The sequence below is a fragment of the Mustela nigripes genome, chromosome 13, assembly GCF_022355385.1.
Source record: "Mustela nigripes isolate SB6536 chromosome 13, MUSNIG.SB6536, whole genome shotgun sequence".
NCBI lineage: Eukaryota > Metazoa > Chordata > Mammalia > Carnivora > Mustelidae > Mustela > Mustela nigripes.
Window position 1 is genome coordinate 6,115,024 of NC_081569.1, and position 13,382 is coordinate 6,128,405.

A 13,382-nucleotide genomic window follows, 5' to 3' on the forward strand; every position below is an offset into this window, starting at 1 on the left:
TCTCTCTGCCTGCCTCTCTGCCTACGTGTGATCTCCGTCTGTCAAATAAATAAATAAAATCTTTAAAAAAAAAAAAAAAAAAGAAAAAAGAATCACAGCCTTCCATCTCTCCAGGAGAGAAGCCGGACACTCAGGGTGCCTGCTGGAGGCCTGCCGGCTTTCAGACAGGCCTCGGTGGCCAACAGACCATGCCACTCGTCCTGGAACCCAGGTGAGATGTCCCCAGGGGAATCCTGAGGGCGGGGGCTGGGGTCAAGGGCGTGAGTAAGGATCACTAACGTCACAGTCCTTGCGTCTGTGCCCACCGGTGGTGCCACCCAGAAAGACAGCCTCCGGCAGGCAGGAGTTCCTGCTTTTTTTTTTTTTTTTCTTATGGAGGAAACTTCTAAAAATGACAAAAGCTATACATGCCTCTCATAGCAATACATAGCCATGGAGAGAGAAAAGACCTCGTGCTCCGTGCTCGCCCGGGCTCTGCCCAGGGAAGCCGGGCTGCTCCCACCACTCTGTTCTCCAAGTTCCAACAAACCCAGAAAACACACATGGAGGGATACATTTTCAATGACGTGGCGGGAACTAGAGGGTGTTACGCTGAGCAAAATAAGTCAATCGAAGAGAGACAACGATCACATGATCTCACTCGTGTGTGGAATTTTAGAAGCAAAACAGAAGATCACAGGGGAAGGGAGGGAAAAAATAAAACAAGATGAAATTGGAGAGGGAGACAATAAGAGACTTTAAAAAAAAAGATTTTATTTATGTATATCTGTATGTATGTATTTATTTAGGAGAGAGTGAGAGAGCACAGACAGGGGGACCGGGAGAGGGCGAGGGAGAAGCAGACTTCCCACTGAGCAGGGAGCCCAACGGAGCCAGACCCCAGGACCCTAGGATCGTGACCTGAGCTGAAGGCAGACGCTTAACTGACTGAGCCACCAGGTGCCTCCCAAGACCTCTTTAATTACAGGAAACAAACAGGGTTGCTGGAGGGGAGGGCGGTAGGGGTGAGGTAACTGGGTGATAGGCATTGAGGAGGACTCATGATAGAATAAGCAGTAGGGAATTATATAAGACTGATGAGTCACTGACCTCTCCCTCTGAAACTAATAATACACTATATGTTAGTTAATTGAATTTAAATTTAAAAAGATAAATGCTCAAAATAATACACACACACCCACATATGTAACTCTGCTCAATTTTTTTGTCTGGTTAGTTCACTTATTTGACAGAGAGAGAGAGAAAGGGAACACAAGCAGGGGGAGTGGGAGAGGGAGAAGCAGGTTCCCCATTAGGCAGGGAGCCGGATGCGGGGCTCGATCCTAGGATCCTGAGATCATGGCCTGAGCCAAAGGCAGTGCTTCATGACTGAGCCACCCACGTGCCCCCTGGGCTTTGTTTTTTAAACAAAGGCGGAATCGTCCTATAAGCAGGGCTCTGCAACCTTCAATTTGCATGGAGCTGAGTATCACGGTCACCCCTCCGGATGAATGGACAGCCCATTCTCCTTATTCACGGCAGAAACGTCCTGCTGGATAAAGTCGAGGAGAGCACCAAATCAGCAAATGGGGAACCTTTGGTCCTAGGGCGATGCTGGGTTCCTGGGAGCCTCTGGTCACAACAACTTTATCAATTGATCCATACGTAACTACAGAAGCTCATTTTATGTGCGTTTCTACCTAAAGACATCTTATTTAATGGATGTTGCTGGTTCATTAACATCGCACTCTGGGGCAGCAGCGCGATGACTCACCTCTGAATGAAGCTTCTCTATTCTGTATTTGCTCTGTGCGTCGCATCACAGCGGAGGGCTTAGCCACAGCAGAGAGCACTTCAGCACCATGCCTGGGGGTCATTTTAAGCAGCAAAATCACCCACAAAAAGCATCAAGACAGGAAAATTGTGGCCCCAAGTAAACTGCCGAAAGGTCGCTGGTTTGCGGTCTGAGAGCCGAGCAAGAAGGCAGAGCGTCCCTTTGTTGCCTGGTGGCCAAGCCACTGGGAGAGAACGGATTTTCTTCTCCCTTCCAGGAGGGTCTGGCCTGACACGCTGGGGGTGGGAGGGTCCCCAAAGAGTGGCAGAGCCTGCAGGACAGCCAAGTGGGGGGCTCGGAAGGAAATGAGCTTGAATCCTGGCTCCAAAGCTAGGTGACCTCAAGCAGATCATACTGGATCGCCCTGGGCCTCAGTGTCCTCATCTCTAGAATGGGAAAGTAATGGCCTTCTAGGGAGTCTGTGACGTTTAGCCACCGTGATGTGCGCTGATTCCCTGCTCAGAGGAGGCTTTGGTTGTGCGCCCACATCCCCTGAGCTGGCTGGCCCAGCCGCAGGGCGGGTAACATCAGGATAGAACCGGAGAAGGTGGCCAGTTGCCTTACTATCCTTTGGCCCAACATCCTGAGTGCAATGTTCCGAGACTGAGCGAGTCTGCCTGACCTTGAGAGGAACAGTCTGTATGTAGGTCGCTCCGCCTCTGTGTTGGGGGAATCACAGTCAGGCCAGACCCCCGGCTCCCTCCAGGGCACTGGGTGTGTGTGTGTGTGTGTGTGTGTGGCGCAAGGTCTTTGGCACCCCACAGACCCAACCCATCAGCCCCTTTCTTTCACAGAGGGTAATGCCAATCCCTTAGAATTCTTTTGGCTACGAGCACCAGAAACCTGACTCAAACCAGTTTTGGCAGACAAAAGGGGAATTTATTGGCTCGTATTGTCAAACTGCGGCAAAAAAAGGGACATCAGGAACCTGATGTCATTGGGGTCTTGTCTGGCCCTTCTCTTTCCTTTCTGCAGATCAGACTGGCTTTCTCCACACCACAGGTGCATGGCTCTGGCAGTTTTAATTGTACATTCACCCAGACTTGAGACCTGACCCCCCTCCTCTAGCTACCGCTTTGAAATAATCCCTTGGGCCCCTGGGTGGTGGCTCAGTCGATGAAGTGTCTGCCTTCAGCTCAGGTCATGATCTCAGGGTCCGGGGATCGAGTCCCATGTTGGGCTCTCTGCCCGCGGAGTCTGCTTCTCCCTCTGCCTGCCCCCTGCTCCCCACCCTTGCCCCGTTCTGTGTCTGTGCACACGCTCTCTCTCTCTCTCTTTCTGTCTCTTAAAAATAAATAAGTAAATAATCTAAAAAAAAAAATCCCAAGCAAACGGAGTGTCGGGTCCTCGTTTTGTCGGGTCCTCGTTTGGACCACCTGCCACCCTTAGATCAGTCCTTGCAAGTGGCAGATGTGGCTCCTTTTGGGTCACCTGCAGGAGGCTGGAGGGTTCACTGGGGAGGGCGGGGAGCAGTAACACAGGCCTGCCAGAGGAATCATGGTGACCTGATTGCCCCCTGCCCCTGAAAGTATGTCAACTATATTTGGAGAGGAAAAATCACTGTTCGGTTTTTTTCCCTTTTTTTTTTTTTTCAAGATTTTTTAGTTTATTTATTTGACACAGAGAGAGAGATAGTGAGAGAGGGAACACAAGCAGGGGGAGCAGGAGATGGAGAGGGAGAAGTAGGCTTCCCATCGAGCGGGAAGCCCGATGTGGGGCTCCATCCCAGGACCCTGGGACTATGACCTGAGCCGAAGGCAGATGCTTAACAGCTGAGCCACCCAAGCGAACCTCTTTTTTTCTTTTTTTAAATGCAGTTTTAGCTTAATACATTATTTTTGAACAGGTAAGAAGCTCACAACTCACAATTCAAAAGCTCCAACTGAATTGAACAGAGGAATCTTGTCTTCAGCCCCTGGAGGCATCATGGTGTCCTAGGGATGGAGCCTTGGCCACACCCCTTAGGACTTCTGGGGTGGAGATGAGGCCAGAGTTTGGCTGAGAGCCAGCGTTAGCTACACTCATCCGGCCTTGGGGGTGCTTGCTCCCCGGTGGACCCAGCCTCCCCTCCCCAACCGTGTGCTTCCAGTTATGCCCTGGGGACCCTCCGCCATTCCTGAGCAGAGCCGGAGTAGGTCAGCAGCTAACACAAGGCCCTCCCTCTCCTTTCTGCCCACCCGCTGGGTCTTAGCTTCTCTGTGCCCCGGTCTCTTCATAGCCCATTCATACCAGGACTGGTAGAAGGTTAGAGAACCTTGACTGGATGGGCCAGGTCTGCCCTCTGCTAGGTATGGGTTCCTGAGGGGACCCAACACACGCTGACCCACTCATGAGGCACTGAGTGAGGATGAACCAGAACAGCCAAAGGCCACCGACTTGTAGTTGAGGGGCGAGGAGCCCCAACTTGGCAAGTCAGGGAAGCCATGATGTTCTCTCTGACATAGTGACATAGTCCGCCTTGGGTCCCGGCCTCTTGGACACTAGTCACATTTCGGTGGCCTTTGCTTCCATCTGGGGGTCATGGATCCTCTCTGCAGACCCGAAGAGGGAGAGCTGACTCCTGTCCTCTCTTCCTGTGGACTCCTGCAGTAATATGCTGGGCCCAGTTCCCCCACCCTGGGCATACCCGTCTAGAGCCACCAGGCTTCACCAGCAGGGTGCCCCGCTTCCTCCCTCTGCCCTGCCCAGGCGGGACCTCCGGCCAGCCCGTGCTCACTGCTTTCCAAGGTGCTGCTGGCCCCTGAGCTGAGGGGCTTCCCGTCCCAGGCCCTGGTGCTCAGCAGTGCCCCCCCCTTGGCCTCTTTATTCCTGGGAGTAGGGGTAAGGGGGTGGTGGCCACTTGCTGGCAGTTTCTAAGGGGAGCGAGGCAGCCCCTCTCCCCGATCCTAATCCCTGGGAACCCACAGGAATGGGTGGAGAGCTTGGCCCGAAACATCGATGGAGCGCTCGTTCTCAGATGCTGTGCCTGGCCCAGGAGGTCCAAGGTGAAGAAGACCCCCTTCCCTCAAGGCCATGAGCCATGTGCCTGCTCCCAGGTCCTGGGCCAGGCAGAAGATGACACATGTCATAGTAGAGGTGCAAATACAACGGGCCAGGTGTGTCTGCTAGATCTTGTCTGCCAGAACCTGGCTTCCGTTCCCATCCTCTTCTCTGTTCCCCTAAGGATGACAGGGGGTAGGAGGCTAAGAACTACATTTCCCAGATGCCCTTGCAGCTAGGGTTCTGGTTGGGATTGATATTGGGTCCGTGAGATACATAGGAGAGATCTGAGAGGCCAAAGAGAGGGAGGCACCATCTTTCTGTGGCCTTGGCCCAGACTAGCAAGCTCTGGCTGACAAGACTGTTGTCACAGCCCAACTCGGTGTGTCACCCTCCAGTCACTGGCTTTCATTGTGGTGGCAGCCACAGCGGTAGCCGTGGCAACGGCGGCCTCCTTTCCTCTAGAATCTGGCTCCAGATCACAGCTGTGGTGGGGGGGTGACCTTGAAGCAAGTCACCTCTGGCGGCCACCCCTCAGCACCCCCAGTCATCCTCGCCCATGTGGGTAAAGCCCTGTATCGCATCTCTTTTTGCTTTTTTGAAATAACCAGACTGTTTCCTCGTTCCTGCTTTGAAATCTGAAGGACATGATGGATGTGGAGGGAAAACTGTATTGCCCCTGGGCAGAGTCATTGGCTCACGCAGTACCTGTGGACAGGGCACTTCCTCTGTGCGGGCACTGGGCTAGGTGCTGGGGTGTAAGAGACACTAGCTGCGTCTGGCACCTGCCCGCAGGGAGCTCACGGCGGGCGAGGAGGAGACGTGGAATCTATACCACAAGGCGACAGAGCCCAGGGGAGGGTCCTGGCATCAAGCAATGTTTGGTTTCAGAAAAGAGATCTTTCCGGATATTGTAATGTGAAGGAGACTTGAAATGGGAAATGAGGTACCTAAAAATCTTTGGAAGGGCTGGAGGGTGGGCTCTCTCTCGCTGGGCCTCCAGAACTGGCCCTCTAGCAAAGTGACCACCCCACCATGGTCACGACCATGCCCGGAACTGCAGACTTGGTGTTTTGAGTGATGGGGGAGACCTGGCGTGGACGCAGTTGTGGCTCTGGTGGCCCCAGGCATCTTGTCTTCACAGACAAGAACGGCCACGGTCCCTTCTCAACGCTTCTTGAAAGAGGACGCAGTCAGAATGCTATGGGTACCTTGGCTCAGGTACTTCCCCCAGGTCCAGACAGTTGAGGCTAGGGGGGCACAGCCAGGTTCCTGGGGGAGCACAGTTTGACGGGCCCTGGTGAGCCTCTGGGCAGGACCCCATGGCTGCTGACCCCACCAGATGCCAACCCGTGCTGCTGCCTTGCTTTATGCTCAGAAAATAATGGTTATGTGATCACCACTAACCTCCACCAGCTCAAAGTTTTTCTGGAACAAAGCAGGGAATAAATTAATAACCAGACTAATCCAAACTGAATGGTACTTTCCAATTACCAAACCTGCTCGTCATTTTCCCTGAGGGTAAAAGACAGAATCTTCTCTTACAACACTGACAATTAAAGGCCAAAATAAGGCAGCTCCTTTCTCCCAGATACAGAATGCTGGGGATGTTCCCCTCCCTACCTGGAAACACCTATTGTCAGAGACCTGCTGTTAATTTTCCCCCAGGTGAATGAAAGACTTAATCCTTTCTTGTTCCTGGGGTGGGGTGTGGTCTGTCCCCTTTTAACAGGAGAGCAAGACTATTTCTACAAAGTTCTTGGGAGATAGCCATTGCTTTTCATCCTACAGCCTACATTTCGAGCTTAAAATCTTTTGGGACAAACAATTTGCAATGAACCTCTTTACTGAAAAAAAAAAGAAAAAAAGAATAAAGGAAGAAACCTATTTTCTGTCTCCAGTGGACCCCCGCTTGCTCATCCCATGGAAGGCATCGTTTGTCAGGCCTGGCTGGGATCTAATAGGTAAGGACACGGCATTTGAAATTTTGCAGCTAGAAAACAGGCCACGCAGCCCCAGCCAGGGCTTGGAGCCCATGGATGTCTCATCCCTCAAGAACTAAGGGTTCTGCCTTTCTGTCTGGAAGGACAGCCTGCACTGATAACATGGTCCCCAGGGTGGGTCTTCGTGGGCACAGATCCACCCTTATGGGGGACTTTGTTTTCAGTAGTTCTTAGACATTTTCATTTCTGAAATTCACACTTGCTGAGTACGTGACATATGTGCAAACATGCAAAGGTGGGTTAGAGAAGGCAGGTCAGTATCTTTTGCCTGTCTGGTGACATACACAGGTGGATTGAGATTCTCAAGGCTGATTAATTTCAAACTTTTATTTATTTAATTTTTTTAAAAAAGATTTTATTTATTTGACAGACAGAGATTACCAGTAGGCTGAGAGGCAGGCAGAGAGAGAGGGAGAAGTAGGCTGCCCGCCGAGCAGAGAGCCTAATGCGGGGATCAGTCCCAGCACCCTGGGATCATGAACTGAGCCAAAGGCAGACGCTTAACAACTGAGCCACCCAGGCGCCCCTAAAAATGAAATTATCTTATCGACCCAGAACTTACTCTGAAACTAACTCATTAACTGAGTATCTCCATTCTGTGTCCTATTCTGTTTAGTTTCATTCTTCTGATGGAGGAACTTATTTTCAGGCATGGATTTTTATAAACTGGTTGAATCTCTTACTGGTATTTGTGATTTTGAAATTTTATATGTGAAGTTAAAACGTGTGATGTATTCAATGTGTATTTGATATGTCAATTATGTATGATATAGTCATATGTAAGTGTATGTTAAAATTATATGTATGATGTGATAGTTTTCAAGGTATCATAGAAATACATCAAGTTGTTTTTTCTTTTTTTCTTTCTTTTTAAAGATTTTATTTATTTATTTGAGAGAGAAGCAGAGAGCACAACAGGGGTGGGGGTGGGCAGGGAGAGGCAGAGGAAGAGGGAGAAGCAGATAGCCCTCTGAGCCGGGAACCCAACACAGGGCTCAACCCCAGGACGTCAGAATCATAACTTGAGCCAAAGGCAGACGCTTAACTGACTGAGCCACCCAGGTACCCCTCAAACTTTCTTTAAAAAATACTTACCTATGTCAGAGACACCTCTGGTATCATAAATAGTGGTGGAGTTAAGGCTGAATCACAAACATTTGCAAGGGGCACCTGTGTGGCTCAGTGGTTAAAGCCTCTGCCTTTGGCTCAGGTCATGATCCCAGAGTCCTGGGATCAAGCCCTGTATCAGGCTCTCTGCTCCAGGGAGCCTGCTTCCTCCTCTCTCTCTGCTTGCCTCTCTGCCTACTTGTGATCTCTGTCTGTCAAATAAGTAAATAAAATCTTAAAAAAAAAAGAATTCAGCCCATCTAATTAAAAAGAAAGAATCTTCTATGTAGCCTAGTCTCCTCTCAGGGAAATTTACTTCAGCGAAATGTAGCTAAAGACATGGGGGCGACAAAAGCTCAAATATTTAAGGAGCCCTTAATCAGTGAGAGCTCTTTCCATGATAAGTTACAGAAAATCCAACCCAAACTAGCTAAAGCAAGAAGAGGCGCCAGCCATTGGAAATTTCAACATTCACAGCTATTTGATGATAGGAAGGAAATACTGTTCATTTTGGGGTGGAATGCCTGATTGGCTCTGCTTGGTTAGTAAGCCCCCTCTCTGGCTACAGGGACCAAGAGCTCCTCAGCCCTTGGCCAGGAGCCAGGGAGGGACATTGGTGGTAGGGACAACAAGCATCTGCCTCTCTGTGACCGGTCCATGCTAGGGATGCAAAAAGGTAGGGGACACAGTCCCTTCCTGTAAGGGAGCTTCTCATCCACAGAAACAATGGTTTACGTTTCCAGCCATTTCCTTTTTTCCGGCCCTAAACTACCCAGGTCTGACGGAACCAGTATCCCCCTGAACTAAGAAGTGTATTGTGGGGGCACCTGGATGGCTCAGTGGGTTAAGCCTCTGCCTTCAGCTCAGGTCATGATCTCAGGGTCCTGGCTGGGATGGAGTCCCACATCAGGCTCTCTGCTCAGCAGGGAGCCTGCTTCCTCCTCTCTCTGCCTGCCTCTCTGCCTACTTGTGATCTCTGTCTGTCTAAGATAAATAAAATCTTTAAAAAAAAAGGAAGCGAATTGTGAAAAGAGCCCTATTAATTTTCATTCCGAATTTCATAGACATGCCAGTTTGATCCCACGGGTAGAAGATGGAGACCCAGCAGGGCATGAGTGGACCCCAAAGAAGCCCTCCCTCTCCTGAATGTTTCTGCTAGAAACAGCTCCAAAGGGATTGGTGCCTTCTGCCTTCTGAAGCCTGGTTGGACAGGTCTGGTTATTTCAGGGACAAGTGCCCCAGGGTGCTCAGTCCTGGCACAACTTTTATGAAGGCGCTGACACAAGATAATCATACCTTGGTTTGTGAGCAATTCCTGTGGGCCAGGCATTGATCTCAATCCCTTCCATATAGAACTCTTAATATCCGAGGGGCCTGAGGTCTTACCCCAATCACTCTGGTGTGGGGCGGCAAACCAATGATCAGGGTTGGCTTTCTGTTTCCCCAAATTTACTTTCTTGACTATGGGTGTTTAGTGGGCTTGCCGAAGTGCCCGGTGGCTTTGGAATCATAGAGTGCTTGTGTTGTTGTTTTTAAGATTTTATTCATTTATTTGACAGAGAGAGGAGAGAGAGATCACAAGTAGGCAGAACAGCAGGCAGAAAGAGAGGGGGAAGCAGGCTACCGGCTCAGGATAGAGCCCCATGTGGGACTCGATCCCAGGACCCTGAGATCATGACCTGAGCCAAAGGCAGAGGCTTAATCCACTGAGATACCCAAGCACCCCTCTTTTTCCTTTTTAAGAATTTATTTATTTTTTGACAGAGAGAGACACTGCAAGAGAAGGAATAGAAGCAGGGGCAGTTGGAGAGGGAGAAGCAGACTTCCCATTGAGGGGGGAGCCCAGGGTGGGGCTCGATCCCAGGATCCTGAGATCACGACCTAGGCCAAAAGCAGACGCTTAACTGAGCCACCCAGGTGCCCTGGGTGCTTGGGTTCTGATCCAGGCCCCCTCCTCACTGTGTGATTTTTGGGTGAGGGAGTCAATTTCACACTTGTTAACAGAGCCTTCCTCTTCTCTGTATAACGGCATAACGATATTACCAATTTACCGATAGTACCAGGAAGGTGATCAGAAGAATTAAACGAAATGGTACCCTAGGTGTTTAGCCTGGCTCGTTTCGAAGTGATTCTGCTCTTCAGAAAAAGGAAGAGGAGAGAGATTTTTTTTTTTCCCCCCCTCGGAGATGGAACCTGCCAAAGCTGGGCTTAGCAAACAGGACAGAAAAGGGTCACCAGAAAGTAAGCTCACTAGAGTAACCTGGAGGAGTCCCTCACTCAGAGGGAATCCCTCTGTTAGCAGTAGTGATGTAAAGTCCACACCAACCGGCATCCCTGGCCCCAGCCCGGTGCCGGGTACCAACCTTGGAGTAGGGGTCGCCAGCTTTCAAGGTCAGTGGGTATTCACTGAATTATGCAGTTATCAAGTTCCTTGCGATAAAGCAGGTCTCCCTGGGTTCAAATCTCAGCCGAAGGGTTTTAGGCACACTACTTCACCTCTCTGTGCCTCAGTTTCCCCACCGGTAAAAGGGCATGATAACGGTACCTCGACCCTAGGGTCAGTGTGAGGATTAATTTAGTTGACTGTGTCAGCCTTTAGAACAGGACGTGGCATCTAGTAAGTGCTGGTTATTACTAAGCCCCAGCCTGGCCCTGGAACAGGACATACAATGAGACACCAGGTTGAGACCAATGGCAATTGGAAATTTACAGCAGTCATGGAAGGGTAGAGTTTTCAAAATTCAGCATTTGTTACAACTGAGGTACATGCTTTGCAAGAAAGTACACAGTGTTTTCCTTTAGGAAGGGGCTTCTGATGAACTTTGTCTTTTGCTGTGTGGGAAGAGAAGTCCAGGAAATTGTGGGAAAATGTTTTTGGTTTCTCAGATACTACCAGCAGGACAGACTGTTCTAGAAGGATGTGAGAGAGTTCCCAGCAAGGGAGAGAAGGAAGGTGGGGGAACTGGGTCCTGGAAACAGGGCAGCTTGGCAGGAAGGGCTCATGCCTCTGGGTCCCCTCCCTCATAGGAATCTGTGAAGACCATTTCTGTCCTTGCTAAAGATTTTAATTCCAGGGTGAGGGCACCAGACTGGCCTGAATTAGCCTTGTGAGAGGGGCAGGCATCTTCATGGTTATTTCCTGCCATTGAACCTAAGGGGAGGGTTTTTCTCCCAGTAGAGACCAAGCAGACCCAACAAACAGTATCCCCTGGAAATGACATTTGGTTGGGCCAGGGGTCCGTTCTTAGCTTTGTGTGTGTGTGTGCCATAGATGCCTTCTTAGAATAATGTTTTTATTTTTTTTTTAATTTTTTTTTTTTTATTAATTTGTCAGAGAGAGAGCGAGCGAGAGGGAACACAGGCAGACAGAATGGCAGGCAGAGTCAGAGGGAGAAGCAGGCTCCCTGCGGAGCAAGGAGCCCGATGTGGGACTCGATCCCAGGACGCTGGGATCATGACCTGAGCCGAAGGGAGCTGCTTAACCAACTGAGCCACCCAAGCGTCCCAGAATAATGTTTTTAAATGCACAAAACACATAGGATTACAAAAGAAACCAAAGATAATGAAATAGTAGAAAGAATAGGTAATGTGTGTTTTTTATTTTTTTTAATTTAATTTTTTAAAAGATTTTATTTATTTGACAGACAGAGATCTCAAGTAGGCAGAGAGGCAGGCAGAGAGAGAGGGGGAAGCAGGCTCCCCACTGAGCAGAGAGCCCGATGCGGGGCTTGGTCCCAGGACCCTGGGATCATGACCTGAGCCGAAGGCAAAGGCTTAACCCACTGAGCCACCCAGGTGCCCCATGTACTTTTTAATTAACTCATTAAACGACAAGGTCCGGCAGTGACCCAGTGACACTGTTAATTTGAAGGGCAGTTGAGTGTAAGCAATATTTGGAAAAATCTACAGCAATTGGAACGCGTTATGAAAAGATCTGTGATTGTTATTGGGAAAAAAGTCTCAGGTGCTGCTTCTAGGATTGTGCTTGGTCACCTAATGTCACAATTGAAGGAGAAGCTTGATTGCACTAGGAGATTAGGAGTAATAAGACAAGCATTTTCCCCACTCAGGGACTCCCTGATTTAAGCTGAGATCCCCTCTCGGCATTTTGCAAAAATGTGAACAGTTATAAGATTAAGTGAAAACTAACAACCACCAAACAAACCCAACAACAAACAGATTATGATACAGTGGATTTTCAGTTGACTGGATTTTTTTTGGCCAAAAGAAAAACAAAATAAATCAAATATTTGTGTGTCTATTAAACATACCTAGAATAGCATATGAAAAATATCTCATACTTAAAAATAAAGGGGAAAATGTATGGAAAAATCAAGGCTCAGTGCTGCCTTCCCAAGCCTTGGTCTGGGGCTTCTCGCTGCCTCTCTGGGGGCAACAGGAGGAGGCAGAGAAAGCGGCCTGGCTATCTGCCCACGCTACCCTCGGAAAATACGGTCAGTTTGTCAAATACGTTCAGGGTGTCCCCACACATGCACAGGCTGGAAGGTGGGGACTGACTTCCAGCGAGGCCAGAATGTGGTCCTTAATCAGCTCTGTGAGCTCGGGTCGACCCCAAATCTCCCGTGACCTTAAATCGGCGCAGCTGCTCTCCGAGCTCCAAGCCTCAGGCTCTAGTTATTCACGAGGGCCTCATTCCTCCAGGTACTTTACAGTCTATGGACCAGGGACCAACGGGCACCGACAGCAGAGCGGCTGCGGCCCCTGGAGCAAGAGGAGGTGGATGAGGAGGCGGGAGACCGAAAAGGCTGGAAGGCTCCCCAGGCGCTCGGGCGGGGGGCTGGCGACTGGACCGCAGACTCGGGTTCCCCAAAAGGCAGTATGTTTGGAGCAGGGGGCTGGGGGAGGACGCGTCTCCCTTCCAGCTGCGAACCCTTGTCATTCCCACAAACCAATCGAGTGCGAATTAGGATTTCCCTAAACGATGCCCCTCGCTCTCCATCCTCCTCCACCTGCGTTGCGGGTACGCGCGGCTGGTGGTGCAATTTAGAAACGTGCCCCGGAGTCCGGGACACGTAGGTGAGCCACTTCATAGGGACGTGATCGGAGGGAGGAACCGTTACTTCTGAGAATCCCGGCGTTCCCAGATCTCGATGTGGGGTGAAATGCGGGTCGCGACGCTGCCTTCTGAAGGCGGAACAGGCCAAAAATTGTGAGCGGATCCTCTGCGACCGCGGCAGGACTCGAACCTGCAATCTTCTGATCCGAAGTCAGACGCCTTATCCATTAGGCCACGCGGCCGCTCGACGCCTAGCTCTCTTTGGACAATCTGAAAAGTAGCTTTACCGCCCACCGGCTTGCCTGGGACCAATCCATTTGTTCCTTGGGCAGGGGAGGTTGGACTTTGGCTACCAGGGTACTGCCGGGAGAGCCCACCCGGAAGTCTCCCTCTCCCCCCTGCGGGCGGACCGGTCCACTTGCGGCGCTCTTATTGGTCGCGCCGGGAGTCTCCCGCCTGCCTC

At 50.4% G+C, this 13,382-nt stretch overlaps 1 non-coding gene across 1 annotated transcript; it reads right to left on the reverse strand.

Annotated features, from left to right (window-relative positions):
• Nucleotides 1–13,088: 13,088 nt before the first annotated feature.
• Nucleotides 13,089–13,161, reverse strand: TRNAR-UCG (transfer RNA arginine (anticodon UCG)). Its single transcript has one exon. It is a non-coding gene; the product is annotated as a tRNA-Arg (tRNA).
• Nucleotides 13,162–13,382: the final 221 nt, after the last annotated feature.